A 10,024-nucleotide genomic window follows, 5' to 3' on the forward strand; every position below is an offset into this window, starting at 1 on the left:
CCTTGCCTCCAAGGAGCAGCCTGGTTTAACCCTTTTCAGGGCAAACTTGTTTGTTCTCCTCACAGTCCATGGTATAATTCAACACTCTTCTCCAGCACCACAGCTCAAAGGCATCAGTTTTCTTTCTATCATCCCTACTCATTTATTGTCCAGCTTTCTAACACATAGCAAGTAATTGCAAAGACTATGGCCTGGATCAGGCACTCCTTAGTCTCCAGACTAATATCATTGCTCTTCAGTACTCTGGAGAGATTCCTGACAGCAGACTTTCCCAATGCAATTCTTTTAATTCCTTGGCTGCTGGTACCAAGAGTGTTGATTATGAAGTCAGCAAACTAAAGCTGCTAACAATCTCAATCTCTTCACGATCTATCATGATGCTGCTAATCATTCCAGTGGTGAGAATCTTTGTCTTCTTGATGTTGAGCGTCAATCCATATTGAAGGCTGCAGTCCTTGACCTTCTACAGTAAGTGCTTCATGTCCTCCTCAGTTTCAGCAAGCAGGGTTATTTGATCTGCATAATGCAGGTTGTTGATGAGTCTTCTAATCCTGGTGCCACCGTTCTTCTCATAGAGCTCAGCCTCCCAGATGATCTGTTCTGTGTATAGATTGAAGAGGTATGGAGATAGGACACATCCCTGGCATACACCCTTCCCGATTTTGAACCATGCAGCATTTCCTTGCTCTGTTCTGACGACTGATCCAATCATAGGTTTTGCATAAGCACAATCAAGTGTTTTGAGATTCCCATTCTTCTCAGAGTCAGCCAGTTTCTTGTTATCTACACAGTCAAATGCCTTTGCATAGTCAACGAAACACAGACATTCCTCTGGTACTCTGTTTACAGCCAAGATCCACCTAACATTAGCTATAATATCCCTAGTACCATTGCCTCTTCTAAACCCAGCCTGCACTTCAGGCAGGTGTCTGTTCATGTGCTGTTCTAGCCGCTTTTGGATCATTTTCAGCAGAATCTTGTTTGCATGTGATATCAATGATATTGTTTGATAATTTCTGCATTCTGTCGGGTCACCTTTCTTTGGAATGGGAACAAATATTGCTATCTTCCAGGCAGTTGGCCAAGTGGTTGTCCTCCAGATTTCTTGGCACAACTTGGTGAGCACGTCCAGGGCAGCACCTGTTTGCTGAAATATGTCAATCAGTATGTGTCAATTCCTGGGAACTTGTTTTTTGCCAGTTCCTTCAGAGCAGCTTGAACTTCTTCCTTCATCACCATAGACTCTTGATCATACCTTGTTTCATGAAATTCTTCTGTGTCAGCCAATTCTTTTTGCTACAATGGCTCTGTATACTCCTCCAACTTCTTTTAATGCTTCCTGGATCATTTAATATTCTGCCCAAAGCATCCTTAAGTACTGCAACTCTAGGCTTGAATTTGTTCTTCAGTTCCTTCAGCTTAAGAAATGCCAAGTGAGTTTGGCCCTTTTGATTTTCTGACTCCAGCTCTTTGCACATTTCATTATAATACTTTGCTTTGTCTTCCCACACTGCCCTTTGAAATCTTCTATTCAGCTCCTTAATTTCTTCCCTTTGCTTTGGCTTCTCAGCTCTGCAGTGCCATATTCAGAGTCTCTTCTGACATCCATTGTGGTCTTTTCTTCCTCCCGTCTTTGTAACGACCTTTTGCATTCTTCATGGATTATATTCTTGATATCCTCCCACAGCTCATTCGATCTTCACTCATTGGTGTTCAAGGCCTCAAACCTGTTCCTGAGATGATTTTGAAAGTCTACTGGGGAGACTCAAGGTCAAATTTTGGTTCCTGTGGATTTAATTTTAACTTCAGCTTGCATTTGCAAATGAGTAGTTGGTGATTTGTTCCACAATCAGCACCTGGCCTAGTTTTCACAGCTGATATTAAGCTTCTCCAGTGATTCCTTCCACAGATTTAATTGAGCGGATTCCTGTGAATACCATCAGGTGAAATCCATGTGTATAGCCTGTGTTTGTGTTTCTTATAAAAAGTGTTTGCAATGAATAAATCATTGTTTGTACAGAAGTCTATCATTCTATCTCCAGCTTCATTTCTATCACCAAGTTAATGTTTTCCAACTACTGATTCTTCTGTTCCCAACTTTTGCATTCCTAACACCCATTATTAACCACTTTGTAGATCATAATAAACCACAGCCCACTTGCTGAGGAGAAATGGGAATTCTAGAACACTTAATTGTGCTTGTTTTGAAACCTACCCCTAGACCAAGAAGCTGCTGTTCAAACAAAACAAGAAAATATTGCATGTTTCAAAATCAAGAAAGGCATGCATCAGGGATATATCTTTTCTCCATACATGTTCAATCTGTTTGCTGAACACATCACTTGAAAAGCTAGACTCTATTAAGAAGAATGTGGCATCAGGATCAGAGGACATATGAACAACCTGTATTATGCAAATGGAACAACCTTGCTTGCTGAAAGCGAAGATGGCGTGAAACACTTGTTGCAGAAGATCAAAGGCCACAGCTTGCAATAGGCAGAGCTGCTGGGAGTGCTGTGAAGAGGCACTGATGTTCTGTCCTGGGGGGGCGCAGGGGGGGTGCGAGTCAGGGGGCCCTTGGTGTCCTGGAAGCAGTAGGTGTACTAGGGGAGGGGAGGGGTGCTGAAACACCTGCTGGGGCTCCTATCTGCCCTATGGTGGGGGGACAGAGGGGTGGGGTCCAGGTTCTGTACACAGCTGTTGGAGAGGGGTGAGCAGGGCTGGGGTTAGTCCTCAGCTGGCCCAGAGGAGGTCTAAACCACGTGGCCTCCTCTGCTGGAGTCCCGGGCCAGCATGGCCTGAGCCAGAGTGGTCACTTGGACCCTCTAACATGCAGTCCTATCCTGCCATCTATCCTCTCATTTCCTACGTCCACTGGCTCACAGAAGGTCCCCTACTGTTGTTAGCACTGCGGGATTAACTGGGCATGTGAGTGCCACCCCTTCATGGGCTTCAGGCTGCTGTGTGTGGCTGGTGCCAGGGGGGCTTGTGTGTGTGGGGGGATGTGTCCTGTCCCTCTGCCTCGCAGCCAGCAGAGGGCACCGCACTCTGGACGCATCTCACTGGCCATAGAGGACACACAGGACAGGAGGAAGGGGATGGACAGAAGGATATTACACACACAGAAGCACAGCCACACCTGAGAAGGGGCCCAGGTGGGGAAGTGCCCAGCAGTACAGGGGGGGGGGGGGTCTGTGCTGGGGCCAGGTCCTGCTGCCTCCCTCCTGTGCCCAGCACCCAGCATCTGCTGAGCCTCTTCCATCACCCCTGGTGCCCACTTTCTCCTGCACCAGGACCTGCCTTCACGCCTCCTGGGAGCAAAGTGGAGGCTGGCTCTTGAGAGTCAACTAGCTGAGACCAAACTCACTGACTCACTGACCATCCGGTGGCTCCCTTACTGCCGTCAGGCTTGCAGATGCTGGAATCGTTCTGAAGTCTGTTTCCACACTAAGGGACTTACTTTCGGTAATTTCATATATTCTCCAGTAAACAGCTTTTACCATCCTTTTTTGCATCATTAAATGTATACTTTCGAACAAAAAGTTTGGGACAAGAGACCATGGAGGGGACAGGGCGGGAGAGATGAGGAGCTGGTGGTGCATCCCAAGGCCTTTCCCTCGCCAGGCCCGCCAGGCTTGGGACAGGACAGGGCTACCTCCACCACCCCAGCCCCGCCCTGCGGACAACGTGCTGGAGTAGTCTATACATTTTAAATATGAATCCCCTATCAGATACGTCATTGCCAAATATTTCCCCCCAGTCTGTGTGTTTCCTTTTTGCTCTAGTGGACTTTTTTTTTGGCACCCCGCACCAGCACCAGGCTGGCACCTGCACCAGGCCTGCGGTGCTCCTCCCCGTGTTCGCTCCCCTGAGGTGGGAACTGGCCTAGCCCCCCAGCTAGTAAGTACAGCTCACGGTATGTAAGTACAGCTCACGGTATGTAAGTACAGCTCCCAGGGGCCAGCTCCAGCCACCGCCACCTCGTACAAACCCTCCCTTAGAATTCTAAGCAGCCATTTGTTTCCTCTGCCCAGGGGCCCAGGAGCTTTCCTTCCGCCTTCCCAGTCAGCCCACCTGGGGGCTTACCTCTCACCTAGAGGTCTAGTACAGCTGAGGGGCGGCCAAGGGGGCCCTGGCTGTGGTGTGAGAGCTGTGAAGAGCTGGTGACTGCAGGGACCCCTCTCTTTCGTGTTTCCTGCACCCAAAGTCCTCGTTCCGCTCCGCGGGGCACCTCTGCAGGTCCAGCAGCGCTGTGCCCACCAGCTCTCACAGGCCAGGAATCCTCTCCTCCAGGCCCTCACCCAGGCCTGCCTGCAGGGAAGGAGCTCCGGTTTGGAAAGTGCGTCCTCCTGCAGGAACAAAGGACGTGCCTCGGCTAGGGACTCTGCCCACGCTGGATGCCAGGGTCTGACCATGGGGCAGAGAGAGGGCTTGGGAGGGAGGGGGGAGCGAGGAGGAGAGAGGGCTCAGAGGGAGGAGGGGGAGGGAGGGAGGCAGGAGACAGAAGGGAGGGAGGAGGTGGACTTGATTGAAGCATCACTGAAGGGGAGAAGTGGAATCCATTACTTGAGCAGCGAGGGTAGAGCAGGGAGAGGAGGGGAAGGACGGAGAGAGGGAGGGAGGGGAGGTGGGATGGGTGGTTGAGGGTTAATTAAAGGGAGAAGTGGGAGGAGGTGGATTGAGAGGGAGGGGCCTCGAAAGGGGAAGAGGTGGGGGCGGGGCTGACGGAGGGAGGAGGGGAGGCAGCAGGGAGGTGAGGGGGAAGGTGGGGGGGTTGCTTGATTGGCGGTTGACACGGGGAAGGGGAGGCAGGCTGGCTCATACCTGCTTAGGTGGGTCACCCCCACTTAAGAGTCCCTGGGCCTATTTCTGGATCCCTTTGAGATGAGGCCCCAAAGCCGAACCCCAGCTCCCCTCAGCGTGAATCTGCCCAGCCCACAGGAAGCCATTCCATGCCCCACCCTGGGAGCCCCTTCCTTCCTCTAGCCTGGGGTGCACCGCCCCTCTCCTCCCCTCCCTCTGCCGCCCGCTCCCCACCCCGTCCTCCCCACTCCTCCATGCCCACCTCCCACCCTCCCCCCACCCTCCCACTGACCACACCCTTTCCTCCCGCCCCTTCTTGTTCCACCAGCCCCGCCCCACAGCCCCGCCCCTCATTCCCTCCCCGCACCCCCCACGCCCCGCCCATCCTGCCATCTCTCTCCGGCGTACCTCTTCATCAAGGACGGTCCTGGGCCCTCAGTCCAGCTGCCCTGCTTCCTCCTCTGAAGGTCTACACCCCAACTTGCTCACGGCTTGATCAAGTGCTCCCTTCCCGCCACCGCGCTCTGCTTCTAAGGCTGTGCTCCACTCTGGAGGGCTGGGGGGAGGGCTGGACGAGAGTGGACCTGACTCCCCATCTGTCCCTGCCTGCCTTGGCGCCAGGGCTCCTCTGCCCCCGCCCCAAGACGCCTCCAGTCCCTGGAGAAACAGAGGCGATTTCAGGGCTTCCCTGGGGCAGCATCATGATAAAAGGAGAAGAGATTGAGGTTGTCAACCATTTCCACTTGCTCCGTTGTGTCAAATATCATAATGGTTACTCATTAGGTACAATGTTTGGAAGAGCTTCCAGATTGATTCATGTTGGGAAGCAGGAGTGGCAGCCCCTTCCTAAACTAGATGCCTCTGGAAACTCGACAAACTCTCTTACAAATGTACAGAAATTATGATAATCATAGAACAGAGTTCAGGTCTTTTGTGCAAAGCTTACTCTAAGTCGTACTTGACTCGATGACACTTAACCACTGCTAAATGAGAAGAGTGTTGTTATAACTGGAGGAACACTCCCACTTTGCACATTACTCTTTGTCAATGTGCTGTATGTGGGAACCTGGGTTTGCTGTGATGCTGAACCTTGTGCCATTGGGTTATCAAACACCAGAATGGTTCCCCAGTGTGGACAGTGTTTGGTGGAGCTCCCAGTTGTAAAACAGGTTGGGAAGCAGGAGTGGCATCCACTTCCTAAACCACATGCAGTGTTAGGATCCCCACCAGCAAGGCCAGGACAGGGCTTGTTCGGTCATCTGAAATGACCCCCTCCTTTCACCCCATAGCATCTTCCCGCAGAATCAGAGAGCACTGACATGACGCTGACTGCTAACCACATTCACTGAAGCCCCTGCCCACCTGAGATCCTGTGCCTGGTCATGACCCTACCCCACCAGGCCCCCAGCGGTGAGGCTGGACCCTACGTGGTACCAGCTGTGTGACCTGTGACCCTTGAGGAGGGGGCTATCCTGCCCCTAGGACTTCAGGCTGAGTATACATGAAGTGTGAGTGTGGCCAGTGTGAGGCTGGGGAGGGCAGGGCCTCGTGACTAGCCTGACCACCTGGCCCCAAAAGGAGGACATGGCTGACCACAGACACTTCCAGCACCCCCTGCATGGTGAGGGACAGCCAGGACAGGAGTTCCTGGTCTAAGTGGAACCTAAAATGGGCACAACTAGAAACAGCGACGAGATGCTGCCCAGCGTTTCTGAGGTGAACCCCCCCGAGGGTGTGTCCAAGTCCTAACCCGGGGGGGGGGGGGCCGCTGTGAGCCTGGCCTGCTGGGCTTTGGTCTTTGAGATGCTGGTGAACGTGGGACCGCACTGAGGGGCGGGTTCTGACCCAGCACCACAGGCAGGTGTAGATGAGAAGCAGCAGAGACCCCCAGGGAAGACGTCCTAGTGGTACAGTCCGGAGCCCAAGGCCACTAGCCCAGGACACCAGAAAGGGGAAGGACCAGGCAAGACCCTACTGAACCCCTAGATTCAGAGGGAGAAGATGGGCTCGCTCTTTGTTAAGGCCCCTCCAGGTTCCTCATCGCTGAGAGCAGAGGTGGGAGACGGCTGCTGTCGGAGGGTGACTGCGCATTACTACATCACACACGTGTGTATTACTTGGTAAAATTAAACTTAGAAGATAAAGTCCCCGCCCTTCTCAGGTCTGAATGTCCCCAGGCCAAGGATTAGCATGGTAGTGACCTGTGGACCTGCTGTCCCCACCCAGAGCCATGTCTGAGGGATAGTTCCCTGGGTGGTTGACATGAGGGTCAGTGGATGCAGTGTGAAACTTGGAAAAGCAGGAAAGGGCATTGAGTGAGGGCCACTCTGGGGGAGGGGCCGGGCCAGCAGGCACCCACCTCTGGAAGGGCCACACCACTCCAGTCCTTGCTCGTCAGCCACTGCGGCCTCCTCATCTGTGTGGTGGGCAGGAGGATCAGGGCCAGTTTCCGCAGGGAACACCATCCTTCTGCCCCAGAACCAGGGGAACTCTCAGAGGGCAGAGTGTTGTCAAGTTAGGGCTGCACAGCACAGCTCCCCCCACTTTCACCTGGAAGTTGAGAAGCTGGGGCTCCTCTGCTTGGGACCTGGTCATTGTATTCCTGTTGGACCGGTGTCAGGGGCCAGCTGCAGACAGACATCCTGGGCTTCAGCAAGGGCACCTGTGCCCACACAGCCTCCTGGGGTGCATCCCTCATCCAGCCCCAGCTCCTGCCCAATGGAGGATCTGCTGCCCCAGTTTGCATATAAATTTGTGACGTAGAATAAACACAGACCATAGACATGGATTTCACCTGATGGTCTGCACAGGAATCAGATCGATTACATCTGTGGACACAATCATTGGACGATCACTATCAGCTGTGAAAACCAGGCCTGGGGCTGATTGTGGAACAGACCATTAATTACTCATATGAAAGTTCAAACTAAAGCTAAAGAAGGTTAAATCAAATCCACAGGAACCAAAATTTGGCCTTGAGTCTATCTTACCTGAATTTCAAAACTACTTGAGCACTACTGAGCAAAGATCAGGTGAACTGTGGGAGAATATCAAGAGTATCACCCAGGAAGAAAAATGTAAAAGGTTAGTTAGTACAAAGACAGGAAGAAGAAAAGACCAAAATGGATGTCAGAAGAGACTCTGGATATTGCACTAGAGCACTGAGAAGCCAAAGCAAAGGAAGAAATTAAGGAGCCAGAAGGCTTCAAAGGGCAGTGCAGGAAGACAAAGCAAAGTATGATTATGAAATGTGCAAAGAGCTGGAGTCAGAAAATCAAAAGGGCCAAACTCACTTGGCATTTCTTAAGCTGAAGGAACTGAAAAACAAATTCAAGCCTAGAGTTGCAGTACTTAAGGATGCTATGAGCAGAATATTAAATGATCCAGGAAGCATTAGAAGAAGATGGAAGGAGTATACAGAGCCATTGTAGCTAGAAGAACTGGCTGACACAGAAGAATTTCATGAAACAAGGTATGATCAAGAGTCTGTGGTGATAAAGGAAGAAGTTCAAGCTGCTCTGAAGGAATTTGAAAAAAACAAGTTCCCAGAAATTGACAACATACTAATTGACATATTTCAAGAAACAGACGCTGCCCTGAATGTGCTCACCAGGTTGTGCCATGAAATCTGGAGGACAACTATCTGGCCAACTGACCGGAAGAGAACCATAACTGTTCCTATCCCAAAAAATGGTGACCTGATAAAGTGTGAAAATTATCAAATAATATCACTAATTTCACACATAAGCAAAGTTCTGCTGAAGATTATCCAAAAATGACTAGAACAGAAAATTAACAGAAAACTACCAGAAATACAAGCTGGGTTTAGAAGAGGCTGTGGCACTAGAGACACTATTGCCAATGTCAGATGGATGTTGGCTGAAAGCAGAGTACCAAAGAAATGTCTGTCTGTGCTTCATTGACTATGCAAAGGCATTTGATTGTGTGGATCACAACAAATTATGGCTAACCTTGAGGAAAATGAGAATCTCAGAACACTTGATTGTACTCCTGTGAAAACTATACTTGGAGCAGAACAGAGCAAGGAAACACTGCATGGTTCAAAATTAGGAAAGGAATGTGTCAGGGATGCATCCTGTCTCCGTATCTTTTCAATCTATATGAGGAACAGATCATTTAGGAGGCTGGACTTTATGAGGAGGAACGTGGCATCAAGATTGGAGGAAGACTCATCAACAACCTACATTATGCAGATGACACAACCTTGCTTGCCAAAACTGAAAAGGATCTAAAGTGCTTGCTGCCAAAGGTCAAGGATTATAGTTTTCAATATGGTTTGAAGCTCAACACCAAGAAGACGAAGATTCTCACCACTGGGACAATTGGCAGTACCATGATAGATGGAGAAGAGATTTAGGTTATTAAAAATTACAGCTTGTTCAGATCCACAATCAACACTCTTGGCACCAGCAGTCAGGAAATCAAAAGATTAATTGAACTGGGAAATCTGTCAGGGACCTCTCCCGAGTTCTAAGAAGCAACGATGTCAGTCTAGAGACTAAAAGTACACCTGATTCAGGTCATAGTCTTCAGAATTATTTGCTATGCATCAGAGAGCTGGACAATGAATAAGAATGACAGAAGAATTGATGCCTTTGATTTATGGTGCTGGAGAAGAGTATTGAACATACCAAGGACAGTTAGGAGAACAAATAGGTCTGTCTTGGAGAGGATAAAAACAAGTTTCTCCTTAGAGGTAAAGATTATGAAGCTCTGTCTCACATATTTGGGCACGTGTCCAGGAGGGACCAGTCCTTGGAGAAGGACATCCTGCTGGGAAGGGTGGAGGGACAGTGCAGGAGAGAAAGACCCTGAATGAAATGGATTGACAGTATAATTGGGGTGATGGGATTAGGTGTATCTAAGTCAGTGAAACTGCCTCTGTATAGGGCAGGCTTCTGAGCTATTGTACATCGGGTCACTATGAGTCGCAGGTGACTCAATGGCACATAACAATGACAATATAAAATTAATTTCTTTAACCTTTTACTGAACTCAGGGAGAGGTTCAGAGCAATGCCCCTGAGCTGATCAAAGCAGCGATTAAAAATGATCTTATTTCTGTTGTTTGACATTTTGCTTTTTTGTGCACTGTGATCCTGGGGAAAGGTAGTCTTTTGTCTTTGGCTAAGTAGTTTACTGATCCACTTTCTTCTGGAAACAATAACGTCTCTAAGAATTGTTTCTTTTTTTTTTTCTTC

This window comes from Elephantulus edwardii, unplaced genomic scaffold (assembly GCF_000299155.1).
Source record: "Elephantulus edwardii isolate Elephantulus edwardi_28Jun2011 unplaced genomic scaffold, EleEdw1.0 scaffold00006, whole genome shotgun sequence".
NCBI classification, from domain to species: Eukaryota; Metazoa; Chordata; class Mammalia; order Macroscelidea; family Macroscelididae; genus Elephantulus; species Elephantulus edwardii.